We start from the raw sequence: 15,629 nt of genomic DNA on the forward strand, positions 1-15,629 counted from the left end.
TTGACGGAGCATCGCCAACGCACACCGAGCTTCAGGGTTAGTGGGCGGTGACTGAGAAGATATTTCAGCTGCAACCGTCAAATGGGGCCGCCACGTACGCTGCTTGGAGGCGTGTGCAGAATGTGGCTGGGTGCATTTCGCTCGCACGTCTTGGTGTGACATGCCGTTCTCCGTGATATTGAGCCCATGCTATGGTAGGCAGCAAGGCAGTGCAGTAGACTTAGCCCCAGACGATGGTATGTGCGAACACAGCGTCTCGTGCGGCAGCACAGTCCGCGCGCAGTGGCACTCACGCTCAGCACGCAGTGGACTAATAGTGGCGAATACTGATTGGCCATACAACACTGAACATGAACAGAAGTGAACGGGTGCCCAATGGACGAAAAGGTGGGAACGGATAGCGATTCTGACACCAACTTCCAGGAGGTCGAGCGGTGAGGATTTGGGAATGGGGGTCCTGGGATGATGTTAAATGATAGAACATGAAATCTGGACAAATACAAGGCAGATATTTCAACATAAGGGGTACACCGTGCATATCTAGGGTAGGAAGTAACTATGTGTAGGTCAGTCTAGGAGATCGAACAAAGTAAAGAAAGTGAGCGACGAGTGGAGAGGCGGTCCATGTTAAGTTCCTGTGGTGGCCAGTCGTGTGACGTAGAGACAGAGGCTTTGCCTCCCAATAAGTACGTCTTATGTACTCAAGGTCCGGATCGCAAGAGAGAAAAGATGATTAGTTTTGATCTCCAAAACCCTCCGGCATCCATGTACATGACCTGCCTCTGGTGCACGCTATTGACTAAACCGATTCCGTGAATTGGCTAGCAGCTTCAGGAGAGGGCTGAAGATGTTCAAAAATGGTTCAAATGGCTCTGAGCACTATGGGACTTAACTGCTGTGGTCACCAGTCCCCTAAAACGTAGAACCATTTAAGCCGAACTAACCTAAGGACATCACACACATCCATGCCCGAGGCAGGATTCGAATCTGCGACCGTAGCGGTCGTGCGGTTCCAGACTGTAGCGCCTAGAACCGCTCAGCCACTCCGGCCGGCGCTGAAGATGCAATTTTCCGAAAATTTAGCCGGACAGACTGCCTCAGTTCTAAAAGGCAGACAACTATAGTTACACAGGCAGAGCCGAACTTAATCTGGAAGAAAACTTGCAAAGGTATGATTGTAGCATTTGAAGTATTTTTTAAAGCAATTATTTAAAGTATTCATTGACTTTCTGTCAGCCTGCACAATGATATTAAAATTTCTGTCGTAACGTGAAATAAAGAGATTTTGTAGAAAAAGAAACTAGGGTTTCGTATACGTTCTCATCTCCCCCTAATGAGATTACAGCTACAGTGTTTTGTTAACAAATCATCTCATTCGCATGTGCCACCTACTGTTCAAAAAATTATTGTTGCTGTTGTTAAGGTCTCCAGTCTGATGATTAGTTTGATGCACCTCTACATACTAACTCCCACCCCCCCCCCTCTCCCTCCTGTATGAGCAACTACATTTCTGCTTAACTGCTGCAACCGACATGGATTCTAATTTGCTTGCTGTCTTCAAGCCTTAACGTAGCTCTAAAATTTTTACCCCCACACAGCCTTCCATTACCAGATAAGTGCTACCTTGATGTCTCAGAATGAGTCGGATGGCTAACCGATTCTCTGATCCCCTGTCTTAAAAAAAATCTGTTCAGTGCAAATGGTTCAAATGGCTCTGAGCACTATGGGACATCTGAGGTCATCAGTCCCATAGAACGTAGAACTACATAAACCTAAGTAACCTACAGACACCACCCACATCCATGCCCGAAGAAGGATTCGAACCTGCGACCGTAGCAGTCACGCGGTTCCGGGCTGAAGCGCCTAGAACCGTTCGGTCGCCGCGGCCGGTTGTTCAGTGCACTTTTTTAGTTATTTGATTTACCCACATAATCTTCAGCATTCACTACATATCAGGAACTTCTATTCTAACTTTTTCTGAACTGATTAACGTCCATATTTTGCTTCTGTAAAGGGTTACACTCCAAAGAAGTACGATAAAAAAATAAATCGTAACAGGCAAATTAATATTCGATGTAATAAGCGTTCTCTTTCACAGAAATCATTTTATTGCTATTGCCAGTCTGCAGTCCATATCGTTTCTACAGTGAAACACCAAAGAAACTTGTATAGGCATTCATATTCAAATACAGATATATGTAAACGGCAGAACACGGCGGCGCGGTCGGCAATGCCTATATAAGACAACAAGTGTCTAGCGCAGTTGTTACCTCGGTTACTGCTGCTACAATGGCACGTTATCAAGATTTAAGTGAGTTTGAAATTGGTGTTACAGTCAGCGCACGAGCAGTGGGACACAGCGTATCCGATGTAGCGATGAAGTGGGGAATCTCCCGTACGACCATTTCCCGAATGTGCCGTGAATATCAGGAATCCAGTAAAGTATCAAATCTTCGACATCGCTCCAGCCGGAAAAAGATCCTGCAAGAACGGGACCAGGGACGAATGAAGAGAATCCTTCAGTATGACAGAAGAACAACCCTTCCGTAGATTGATGCAGGTTTCAATTCTGGGCCATCAAAAAGTGTCAGCTTGCGAGCTATTCAACAGGACATCATCGATAATGGCTTTCGGAGGCGAGGACCCACCCGTGTACCCTTCATGATTGCACGAAACATAGCTTTACGCCTCGCCTGGGCCCGTCAACACCAGCATTGGACTTCTGATGACTGGAAACATGTTACCTGGCCGGACGAGTCTCATTTCCATCTCTATCGAGCGGATGGGCGTGTACGGGTATGGAGGCAACCTCATGAATACATGGACACAGCATGTCACCAGGGGACTGCTCAAGGTGGTGGAGGCTCTGTAATGGTGTGGGGCGTGTGCAGTTTGGATGATATGGGACACTGAGACGTGACTCGTACGTACGCATCCTGTATGATCACCTGCATTCATTCGTGTTCATTGCGCATTACGACGGACTTGGGCAGTTCCAGCAGGACAATACGACACCGCACATCATTGAGCATATCTGGGATGCCTTGCAACGTGCTGTTCAGAGGAGATCTCCACCCCCTCGTACTCTTACGGATTTATGGAAAGCCCTGCCGGATCCATGGTGTAACTTCCCTTCAGTACTACTTCAGACATTATTCGAGTCCATGCCACGACGTGTTGCGGCACTTCTGCGTGCTCCCGTGAGCCCTGTGCGATATTAGGCTGGTGTAGCAGTTTCTATGGTTCATCAGTGTATTTCGGTCAGGAACAATTATTTTGTACACAAAATGCCCGCTGTTAGTGTCTCATGACCTAAACTAAGTCTCACAGATTTTCCTGATTCAGTTCGACTACATTTCATTACCTTTGTTTACCTTTTTTGGTGGTTATTTTTATCATATCTTTTCAAGATATCATTCATTTTATTCAACTCTTCCTTCAAGTTCCTTACCCTATCTAACAGAAATAGAATATCATCGGTAAGCCTCAAGTTTTTTATTTCATCTCCGCCGGCCGCGGTGGTCTCGCTGTTCTAGGCGCGCAGTCCGGAACCGTGCGACTGCTACGGGCGCAGGTTCGAATCCTGCCTCGGGCGTGGATGTGTGTGATGTCCTTAGGTTACTTAGGTTTAAGTAGTTCTAAGTTCTAGGGGATTGATAACCACAGCAGTTGAGTCCCATAGTGCTCAGAGCCATTTGAACCATTTATTTCTTCTCCATGAACTTTAATTCCCTTTACAAATTTAATCTTGATTTTCTTTACTGCTAGTTCAATGTACAGATTAAATAGCAATGGGGATGGGCTACGGGCTGTCTCGCTGTAGCTTCCCTTTTATGTTCTTCGACTTTTACATGTACGACCTCATTTCTGTACAAGTTGCAGATAACCCTCATCTTCATATTTTTTATCCCACGTACGTACAGAATTTCATATAGTGTATCCCAGTTAACAGTTTCTAAAGGTTTCTCTAAATCTGCAAATATTATGCACCTACGTTAGCCTTCCATCAACCTATTTTCCAAGATAATTCCTTTGCTTGTGCGTACATTTCGTAAGATACCAAACCAATCCTCTCAGAGCTTAACATCTACAAGTCTATCATCCTTCTGTAAATAATTCGTGTCAGCAATTTTTATCTAGCACTTAATAACATGTAGGTCGGTAATATTCCTACGTCACCACCTCCCTTCGTTGTAACTGAAACTATTACATTCTGATGCAATTATGACAGTCTCATGTATCTTACACGCTAGGTGGAGTGGATTTTTATGGATGGTTCTCCCGAGCATCTCAATAACTCTGAGGGAATGTCGTCTGCCAAAGTTGTCTTGTTTCGATTTTGGTCGTTTACTGATCTGTCAAATTCGCCTCGCAGTATCGTATCTCCTTCCCCATCTTCATCTGCTTCCGATTCCCCTTCTACAATTGATCCTCAGGCTTATATCCTCTGTACTACACTTTTACATACTTCTTCAATCATTCAGATTTTCCTTGTTTGCACATTACTGGCTAAGCATGAGAGATCTTGAAATCCATACCGTTGTTCCAATTAAATTCAATATATTGTTGCTTAACTTAGAATTCACAGTAGAATTTTTTTCACTAGCTCATCTGAAATAGCTATCCATTCGTCTTGAATTGCGTCCTTTTCCCCCTGTTTCAATCAATCACTTCCTGCTGCTCCCTCTCAAGCACTCAGAAACTTCTGTTTCTGTTTGTTAAGGTCTCATCTCCTCTCATCATAAACACCTTCAATCACTCAGTCTTTTGTAGAACTGGTTGGCACGTTAATGGGTATTCCTGAGATTGCTGGTGGATTTGTTTCAATAATGAATACTATTATGCATTCACTGCTTCACTGCGTTGTTCATAGTTGCTTACACGAACTGCTATTTACGTATTCAATGTGTACTTTTGTATTACCCCTATTTGATTTGGTATTTGTAAATCTGTACTCATCTAACCAGAGGTCCAGTGCTTCCAACCACCACGCTTCACCTATTTCCACTATATCTGGTTTCATCTTCTCTACTCCCATTTTTATGCTCTCTAACGTGATTAAACAATTAATGGACCTAACATTCCATACTCTGAACATTTAAAAATCAGTTTGTTTTCTGATGACATTATGATTTTGGGTCGCCTCAATTGGTGATTCGAAAAGACAAGTATTTTAAATCCAGAATATTTTACTCAAGGGAATACTATCATCATTACGCCACGGAGTAGAGCTACATACCCTCAGGAAGAAAGAATAGCCTTAGTTTGCCTCTGTTCTCAGCGTTCGTAGTACCAACATTGTAAGGTCTTTCTGTATAATGTTAAAAGGCCAGGTCATTCTAACATCAAGGCAGTTACTACACCTGCATGCATTGAAACGGCTGCTACCCATCTTCAGAGACCACAGTTAGTACAGTTTCTCCGCATAGAATCCTTCGTCCTCGCTATATGTACGCAACTTACACTCTCAGCCCAATCGTTTTCGGACAGGCTGTGTGACTGTTTCCACTCACCGACACTGTCAGGCGTTGGGAAGGCGACATCTATTTGGTGTGGCAGGCCGTTTGTGGCTTTCTAGAGAGTGGAGATTTTTTTCTAACTGCCACCATTAGTTTCAACATTTGTGGTAGACACAGCAATTAAAGCATTGATTTAAATGCAAGACAAATATGATCTACTTGTGATTTCTTTGCTGAAAATGCAGATAACATAGAAATGAATTTAATAAATTTCTCATTGGCAGTAGCGCAGTTAAACCTGCTTCTGCTGTATAACTCCCATACATCAATACCCAAAACTTGATTGTCAGCAATTGAGGTGCCCAAGAAAGACGTTCAGATGTCTGCAAAAAGGTAACACATTAATAAGTTCAATTACAATTTGTATCTTTCTTATTTAAGATATACGTATCTTTGAATGACAGTGATTCCTTGGTGGAGTTGAGTTGTACATAACCAAACGTAATTTTCTTTACAGGACTAATAGTCTTGAATGATGATATAATTATAAATCCTTGGAACATTGCTCCTTCCTTTCCTATATAAATTCTCAGTATTGTTGAACTACATCCGTGTATTATCTCTCTGCAGCCTTCCATAAAAAGGTTGACAGAAGTCTCAAGAGTGACTGAGTCTGGGGGCGAAGCTCTGAGTGTGGCTCCTTAAAAGAAGCGCCGGCAAATCAGAGTCGTAGACAGGGAGATGTGTCAATTCAGTGTCGTCTGGTGGCGTATACGCATGGAGCCACCCATCGAAGACAGCGAGTGTTGAAAGAGCAAGGTCGTCAGTGGCGTCATAGCGAGAAGTTGAAATGTGCGTTTTCCCGCAAAGCAGTGAATGGTGCGTGGGATGCGGGGTCTTGTCGACGAAAACGCAATCGATACTGCAACCAACCTCTATCCCAAAATCCGTGTGAACCACTCGGAAGATCTGCCGAACAACATGAAATAGGACGTCCACGAAACAGCACAGATGGTTGCAGCGTTGGTGCTGCTGAGGACGCCTTGCTGTGTTAGTATACAACGTTTAGTTCTGTTCAGTGCCTTTATTTTAATGAGCATATGACATGAAAATAAAATTAAATGTGTTTTTGTCTAATTGACTGGTGATTATTTACATTTAGAGCTTGTTTATTTATTCCCAGATTTAGCTTTTCTGAAAACAAAGTACCGAATGACAAACAACTGTTGACACATCTGTGCTCGGCAGGGAAATCTAATCGTCTCTCAAGATCTTGTGGATCTTGCGATGTTAGGCTATAGAGAGGACTCTACAGAGTATACTTTAGTGTTTTCTCATTCTTCTCCTATATATTTTGCGGAAATTCTAACTTCAATAACACTACATCCAATTAATTTTATCTTTTGTGGAGGTTTCCTTGTTCTTTCTCTACAGAGTATACTTTAGTGTTTCCTCATTCCCCTCCTATATACTTTGCGGAAATTCTAGCTTCAATAACCCTACAGTCAATTAATTTTATCTTTTGTGGAGGTTTCCTTGTTCTTTCCTAGTTATTCCAGACCACTTTCTTAGCAGCTTTTGAGATTTAATATAGTTTCTTACACAATACAATATGGATAGGTACTGTAATTATTGTGTGCTGACACAAGGGAAATGGACCACTGTTTGTAAACAGGTGGAAACTGCGTTAGCCACATTCAACAGGCTTCTGGCTAGTGCTCAAAGTTGTAGCGACGTTGATCCACCGGAGAGGAGACCTGTAACTTCTTCGGTGCCATTGGAATCCTTGGGTGATCTGGTTGTTGATACAACTTCCGATACGCAACATCTGACAGGTTTGTCTTTATTCGAGAGCATGGGACTAGAAGTAGTGCTTTCCTGTATCACTGGGCAGGAAGGTGAAAGTGGGAATTGGTCGCACAGATGACTCCTCACACCTTAGCTACAGGTATGATGTGCTACCCAGTGTTGATAACACTTCTGTGTCAGTACGGGACACCACTTCTGTTGGGTTCAAAATTGTTCAAATTGCTATGAGCACTATGGGACTTAACTTCTAAGGTCATCAGTCCCCTAGAACTTAGAACTACTTAAACCTAACTAACCTAAGGACATCACACACATCCATGCCCGAGGTAGGATTCGAACCTGCGACTGTAGCGGTCGCGCGGTTCCAGACTGTAGCGCCTGTTGGGACACTCCAGACATTTGCAGAGGACAAGTATGCCGCTTATTGGGAGGTCTTACATTAGGCAACCCCTCAGAGATATAGCTGGCAGATCAGGTAAGAATACCCGTAGGCACTCGGTGTTTGGCGGTGGGTCTCGTCCGAGACGTAGAGGACCCTCAGCCGGCGGATGGTTCCGAGACCATCCTCAGTTGCTACAAGCAGATGGATGATTTGGTGAAGACAGCTAGCATCGCACACGGGGCACACGATAAGCTCTCTATTACTATAAATAAACCCAGAGTTGATCGCAGCCTTTTGGCTTGGAGGAGAGCGAATGGTGGAAACCACTGTCCAAGATGATACTGTTACGTTATCGGATACGAATTTCTCGACCTCCACTACTGGGTGGAAAGTTGTAAGGTTCCTCTTAATAGGTCAGGCATGCACTACAAGCAAAAAGCGGCTACTAGGGTAGCACCGTATGTATGGTGTGCACATGGGGCGATTTTAGGTTAGAGGAATGCCCCCTTCAGATCAGAGTGTACCTGCTTCCCGGAATCGAGGATAAATCAGCCACGTAATTCTCAGAGAATTGTCGTCCCTGCAGCTTGGAAACACAAGAAGTTAACTTCTTAACGACTTTGTTAAACTGCAAGATCGAGCATGGTAAGGTCCCAGATTTAGTATCACTTGTTGAGAGTTACTTGGAGTAGGTAGTTAGATAACCATCTGATGAACGTGGATACAAATCGCAGAGTAGCTGAGTAGTCAACAACAGATAATCGGTGCTGAAGACGGAGATGTGGAGCGAAAAAAAAAACAGGGGTAAGCCGGTCACTCTGTTAACACATGAAAACCATCTCCCTAAAATTCGAAAATAAAACTCAGACCAGTAAAATGTGTCAGCATACATTGGAGGGTCCTCTCGCTGGCGTAAGAAGCCACGCATCATAGGGCTGTGGCCCCTGTGAAGACGAGTAATGAGGACCTTCGACGTCGCTGGAAAGAGGTACGCCACGTCTACTCTGTGGGCTTTACGAGACGGAGCTTATTGTCTGTCAGTTCCAATCAGTCATTCTCCCACCGGCGGAAGACTCTGGATCTTAACAGCGGGGTTATAGCATGAAGGTTGACGGCATACTGAAATAACTGAGGAACACATGACATCTCCTTGGCTGCTACATCCGCCCTTCCGTTCCACGCAGTATCCATATGCCCTGTTACCCATCAAAAAGACTCCTTTCCCAGTCGTTGTAGACGGAGGAGGGCATCGTGGATATTTTGGACTACTTTATCTGCTGGGTACTATTGTTGTAGATAGTGACGGGCACTCAGAGAATCGAAATAGACAAGTAATTTAGCACTGGAAGAAAGCCTCCTCCGCTCCTGTGCACGGAAGACAGCATACAGTTTTGGGCCAAAGACAGTAAAGTCTTGAGGCAGTTGGACCTGAGGACACGATCAGGCCAAACAAGACATAACCAACGGAGTCCTCCTGTTTAGACCCACCTGTAAAGACAGCTACATAGTTGTGGTGCTCATATTAAAATGTCAGAAAATATCGCACTGAAAACAGAAGCAGAAGCGCAAACTCTCCTGCACTGAACCAAATCTAAAATGACACTGAGAATTAGCACTAACCATGGTGGCAGGCAGTGAAACCCTGGACTGGCGGCTGTACATGCTCCACATCAAATGACTCCAACACACGCTGCACTTGGGCCCTAAATGGCAGTATTTCTCATGGACGATTGGAGAAAAGGCGTTCAATAAATGGACGAGCAACACTATGATACGAAGGTGAATTTGGAGTTGCGAGGAACTTACATGCCCGATGCACGATGAGGAGCTGCCGCCAGATGGTGGTGGCGGTTCCCCAGCCTCAGCACAGAGACTGTATGTGTGGCTGGCCCTGTAAACAACTCTGGCTACTCTAATCCATTCCTGGCGGATAGGGTCAGTAATCTTCAGGTAAGATGGCCTCGCTGACCCGTACACGGAGCAGCCGTAGTCAATCAGCGAACTCACAAAACCGTATAAAACTGTAGCAGATGCACCCTGTTTGCTCCCCAAGACCTGTAGCTAAGGTACTTGATGATATTCAGTGCATTCATGGTTCTGGCTTTCAGGTCTCTCAGGTGCGGTAACCACGACAATTTGGAGTAAAAAATGAGACCCATAAACCTCAATGACTCCTTAAAATTTAGAATAGTTTCCCTCTTATGCAAGCCAGGTAAATTAAAAATATGAATAAAACGATTAAAATCAACATATGCACACCTCTCTGCAGAAAACTGAAAACGCTTCTTTGAAGCCCACACCTCCAACTGCTGCATTGGAAGTTGCAACTGTCGGGTCGCTGTTGCAACACTGGAGGAGGAACAGAAAACAGCAAAGTCATCCAGAAATAAGAAGCACTGTACAGGGCTCCTTACCGTAGACATGGCACTGTTTATAGCTATGGCAAAGAGGGTGACACACAAAAAAACTATCCTGAGGGGCACCATTCTCCTGCTCAAAACGTTCTAATAGTTTGTCACCCACTCGGGTCCTAAGAAACCGTTGAGATAGAAAAGATCGTATGAAAAAGACGAGATTGCCCTGAAAGCCCCATTAATGCAGTTATGCGGGAATACTGTCTTTAAGTAGCGTCATATGCCCTACTTATATAAAGAATCTGCCAATACAGTGATGTTTACGTAGGGAAGACTGCTGAATAGCCGCCTCTAGCAGGGTCACGTCGTCGACAGCGGACCGGACCATCCGGAATCCAAAATGAGAGTAGCTAAGATGTTATCCGGTCTCTAACAACCAGATAAGACGATGTTTAACCATTTGCCCCTGAGTCTTCCCTACACAGCTCTGTAAGGCGATACTTATGTTAACTACTTCGATATGTGCAATCCTTTCTTGGTTTGAGAGAAAGTATCAAAACTGCCCCTCTCCATGAGTTTGGAAGTGACCTGTCTGCCACATCAAATTAAAACATTCGAGGAGTTTTTCCTTTGACGCTGCTGTCAAATGTTGAGGCGTGCAGTACCGGTTATGATCGTGACTGGGTGCAGTACCGCGTGTCAGACAGTGCCCATTGCAGCTACCACATCGAGAAAGGGCAGTTGTAAGACTCAAAATTGTAGGATTTGAACTCCAAGTAGCCCTTCTCTGCAGTCGCACGGTAGCGGCGGTACGCTACATCCTGCCTGTTATCGGCAGTAGTCGATGCCATCGCCTGAGCAACGCCTGTGGTAGTTGTCTGGCGACAACTCTTGTTTCACCACTGCTGGTTTTGATAAACGACTGTGTTTACTAGAGATCCTCCGGATGACTGCGCATACTTTTGTAGAGCAGGTGGAACGCTTGATGGAGTCCTAGAACGCTTACCATGACCTTTCCTTGCTATTCTTAACTAGGCATCACTTCCTGCATATCGCGACTCTCAAGGATATGAGGTTGCCTGGTGTTGGGCGACATTTAAACTGTGGAAGAGCCCCACGCCTGTTCCAGAATACTAAACGACACGCATCAGTCCACCAAGGTACAGGCTGCCTCCTAATTGGACCACAAGGCTAGATACGGATAAACCAGTGTCATGGTGAATCACTCATGTGATGTGGTCCACCATTCCTGGACGCTGTTGCGCTGTTTGAACACAGCCAGCTGGCTGAACAGCGCCTGGTTAACCATGCTGGTAGTCCATTTTGGTGGTCTCTGTTCAAGCAATGCTTCATTCAGTAATGAATTTGAAGTGGGAAGTGGTCATAGGAATGAAGGTCGTCAATGTCGTCCCACTGAACGGAGTCTGCGAGAGCTGGAGAGCAGAGATAGGTCGATGGCTGTGAATGACCCAATAGCGGCACAGAAGAGAACTGGAGTACAAGTGTTCAGGATGCATAGCCCTTAAGATGTCACGAGGCTCTCCAAAACACTAACGCCAAGGGCAAGTACTGGTCGAGCCCCAAAAGTCATGATGGGTGCCGATGTCTTCCAGTAGGATAAGTAGTCGAGTGCGTTGTTCCATGAAATCTTTCAGAGCCTCAGAGTCTCCTGCATCTGGCAGAGGTAAATACAGCGTGCAAATAATAATCCTCGACCACACGTGAATCTCAACTCAACTGCTCGCAGGTCAGTAGCCAGGGCGAGAGCAGAGGAGTAATGCGTGTTATTTACAACACAATAACCCCTTCCTTGACCCTTTCCCCAAGCAGGTCAACATAGTGACAGAGTTTATAGCCCTATAGGACGGCGGCATCACATGCTTTAAAATGTGTTTCCTGCAAACACATGCACAGTGGATGCTCTCGTGCTAGGATCTTTAGTTCCTCCACATGTATCCAGAAGCCATTAACTTTCCATTGGTGGATGGGAGCCATTTATCACGAAGGTTGCACTTTCACCCTGTGTTTCCACATGTGGAAGTGTGGAGGCTCAGCTTTGGCCGAAACGATTGCTCCAGTCTGACAGGTAGGTTCATTAAGTCTGAAGAAGAATCAAGAGATACATAAGAGAGGATAAGTTCGACATCATTGGACAGTTGACGTACTGGTTCTGTCAGTGGTTGACGCTTTGTTTTGCATTTTTTTGGCATGGTGGACTTTGGTACCACTACCATGGCTGTGGTAGTAGCAGCATGGGAAAGTGGATTCGGCTGAACTTTTGGAGGGGCAGGGAAATCCGCAACAGTGGCAACCACAGCTCTCTCCATTTTTTGGGGGGGAGATACGGGCTTCGAAATAACTGCAGAAGAACAAATTCACTGGCAGATGCATGTACTAGTGCTGACACTGGTAACCTCAGCTTGTGTAGCAGAATTGGTTTCAGAGACTGACTGTTTAAGAACAGACGCAAAGGAGCTAGGCCTTATAGAGTTTTTGGTCTCATCACATGAAATACAGTTAGTGGTTTTGATCTCCTGTTTATTCCTTTTTTCAAGATAGACTTCACAGGCCTTACTCCAGACAGGGTGATCGTCAGATCAGTCTACACTTTTAACAGGATATGAACAGCCAAGTCCTAGATGGGCAGCCTTTCCACATTTGCCACTAGTGGCTTCTCCCTTACATTCCACAGCAGTGTGCCCTAGGTGATGGCACTGAAAAGTGTGCATTGGGTTTGGGAAATAAGGCCTCACGCGGAGGCGAAGAAACCCTGCCTTGACATGTTCTGGAGATTTCGTGCTGTTGAAAGTAAGTACAAAGGATTCCAATTTCACTAGATCGCCCTCCACCCTTTTCGTTATAATATTCACATCAACAATGAATTATTGTGCCCACTCATTCTTCAGTTATTCGTTTGGAGTGTCGACGAGATCCCTGCAAGTCCCAATACCTTTGCTGTAGTTCTAACGACTATTCCACTTCAACAGCCACGCAGCTGATGAGCGCGCTGTACACCTTGAGATTGAGGTTTTTTATAGAGGTTTTCACCATCCTCGCAATCCGTTAGTGAATCCAAGATCCTCGTTCCCTGTGACGCACAACGTTCCGCCGCCACACCACACGGTGATTGCTGAAGCATGCCCAGAGTTTACGGTGACAGAGGACTGGCGGCGGTTGCCAGTCACCAGCTCAGGACTCCAGGTGTGGCCAAGCCAGTACCCAGCAAACGAATGCTGAGCCCCTGAGGGTTCACGAACTGGCAGTGTATAGGTACCGCATGCTCTAAGCCAAAAGCACAAAAACTTTTTTAGCTCTCTATCTAATAATCTTCAAGGAACTTTCTTTCCGGATGAAAATGCGCTCCGAACATGGCGCGACGGGTTCTTCGGCTCAATACCACGTGGTTTCTATAGTTGGTAGATCGAGAGGTTAGGCCGTCGTTGGCAGACTGCCGTAAATAGTGAAGCAGAATATGCTATTGACGACTAAAGTCTCTACTATGTGTATTCGTTGTGTTTATTAAATATATGGAAAAACTCTACGAACTTAGGTACCAACCCAGTACCTTAGCCACAGGTCTTGGGAAGGAGACGGGGCACTTCTGCTCCTGTTCCGTAGGCATTTTGTGCGATCGCGGGTAGATTACGGGTGCACTGTGCACGGATCAGCGAGGCTTTCTAACCTCGACGTTACTGACGCTACGCACCAAGAGGGGCTCAGACTAGCCAAGGGTGTTTACAAGACTAACTCCACAGTCAGTCTCTGTGCTGATGCTGGGGAACCGCCACTCACTATCCGGCCGCATTAACTGATGGTGTACTAGGCAAGTAAATACCTCGCTGCTCCCAACTCACTATAGAGTACTGTATTGCTGCTCATCCAGCTAGTGGTTAGCACACTGGATTTGCATTCGGGAGGACGACGGTTCAAACCCGTCTCTGGCCATCCTGATTTAGGTTTTCCATGATTTCTCTAAATCGTTTCAGGCAAATTCTGGGATGTTTCCTTTGAAGGGGGACGGCCGGTTTCCTTCCCCATTCTTCCCTAATCCGAGCTAGTGCTCCGTCTTTAATGACCTCGTTGCGACGGGACGTTAAACATTAATCTCCTCCTTCTCCTCGTCCAGCTATGGAACGCCTATTACCCAATAGTCCATGAGCATCAAGACTGTTTGGATTCCATGTGAAGCGTATTCTGGACTCCCCTGGTGTGGCGCAAGTACATCCCCAAATCTAGGGTTATAGCCGTCTGCTACCCTTGTTACAGCAGTGGCCCCGATTAGTTGTACATTTACAGCGGTACAGAAGAGTCAGCATATCTGACTCTGTTTTTAATAATTGTTTTACGACATGTTAACACAACTGTACAGTATTTTAGCTATATTTATGAGTGGATCTCTACAGGTGCACTCCATCAGTTGCTCTGCTGTTTCTTCCTAATCGCGTCCTCAAGATCCGGTCGCCTCATGATAATACCGTAATGATGCGACATTGCACGCAATTATGCTGGCACTGGTGCAGATGATATGTACTGCGAGTATTGCGTTTCTCACCTTATCTGGATTCCTGAGTGTCTTTCATTCTCTGAAACACTTGCGTCAAGCAGATATCCTTGTCCAGTGTATCCACTACGCCATCCTCCATCCTCAAAGGCAGGTGAAGGAGGTGTCTTTCTGATGAGTGCAAGGGCATATGGATATTAAGAGAAACGAAATGCAAGATGTAGCTGACAAGGAGGTATGTCATGATCATCAGATAATCCAATGTGCCATTGCCGTAATTTTCATCATCTAGCTAATGAGGTACACAGTCATGCGTCGATGAGGAGAAGAGTTGCTGGAAGTGACAGAGAGTAAGCAGCTAAAGGATCCTCCAGAGTGTGGTGATTTTGGCGTACAGATCATTGGGAGCCACATTTTACTAGACTGTGATTTGTTTTGAGACCAAATGGCAACACTTCATTTGACGACAGCTTTGTTACCTATTTTAACCGACAATCTAAGGAATGTGAGACGAATTTTAATCTTTTGTGAATAGTCCAACTTGTTGCCTAAGATTTTAGAAATTAGTTATTAATCTGCTTTCAGGGTGGACGCCTCTTCACGTTTTTTGCAAGAGGTCAGGTAGTCACCTATCCCAGAGTAGGTATTTTATTTCTTGCTTTGTATTACGTGTGTTTTAATTACAGTTTTAGCACATTTCAGTGATTTTGCGTTATCTCAGGTGTTGTGAGATAATGTGTTGTGTAGGTGGCAATGCGTGAGTTTAGAAGTGAATGCTCGTAATTTTAGAGGTTAACTCCTCATTGTTTGATGACATTTTTAGCCATTTTCCGGCCGGTGTGGCCGTGCAGTTCTAGGCGCTTCAGTTTGGAACCGCTTGACCGCTACGGTGGCAGGTTCGAATCCTGCCTCGGGCATGGATGTGTGTGATGTCCTTAGGTTAGCAAGGTTTAAGTAGTTCTAAGTTCTAGGGGACTGATGACCACAGATGTTAAGTCTCATAGTGCTCAGAGCAATTTTTTTTAGCCAGAAAAGAGAACCACATGTATGAATATCAAGAGCTCAGATGGAAACCCAGTTCTAAGCAAAGAAGGGAAAGCAGAAAGGGGGAAGGAGTATATAGA

Source organism: Schistocerca americana, chromosome X (assembly GCF_021461395.2).
Source record: "Schistocerca americana isolate TAMUIC-IGC-003095 chromosome X, iqSchAmer2.1, whole genome shotgun sequence".
NCBI lineage: Eukaryota > Metazoa > Arthropoda > Insecta > Orthoptera > Acrididae > Schistocerca > Schistocerca americana.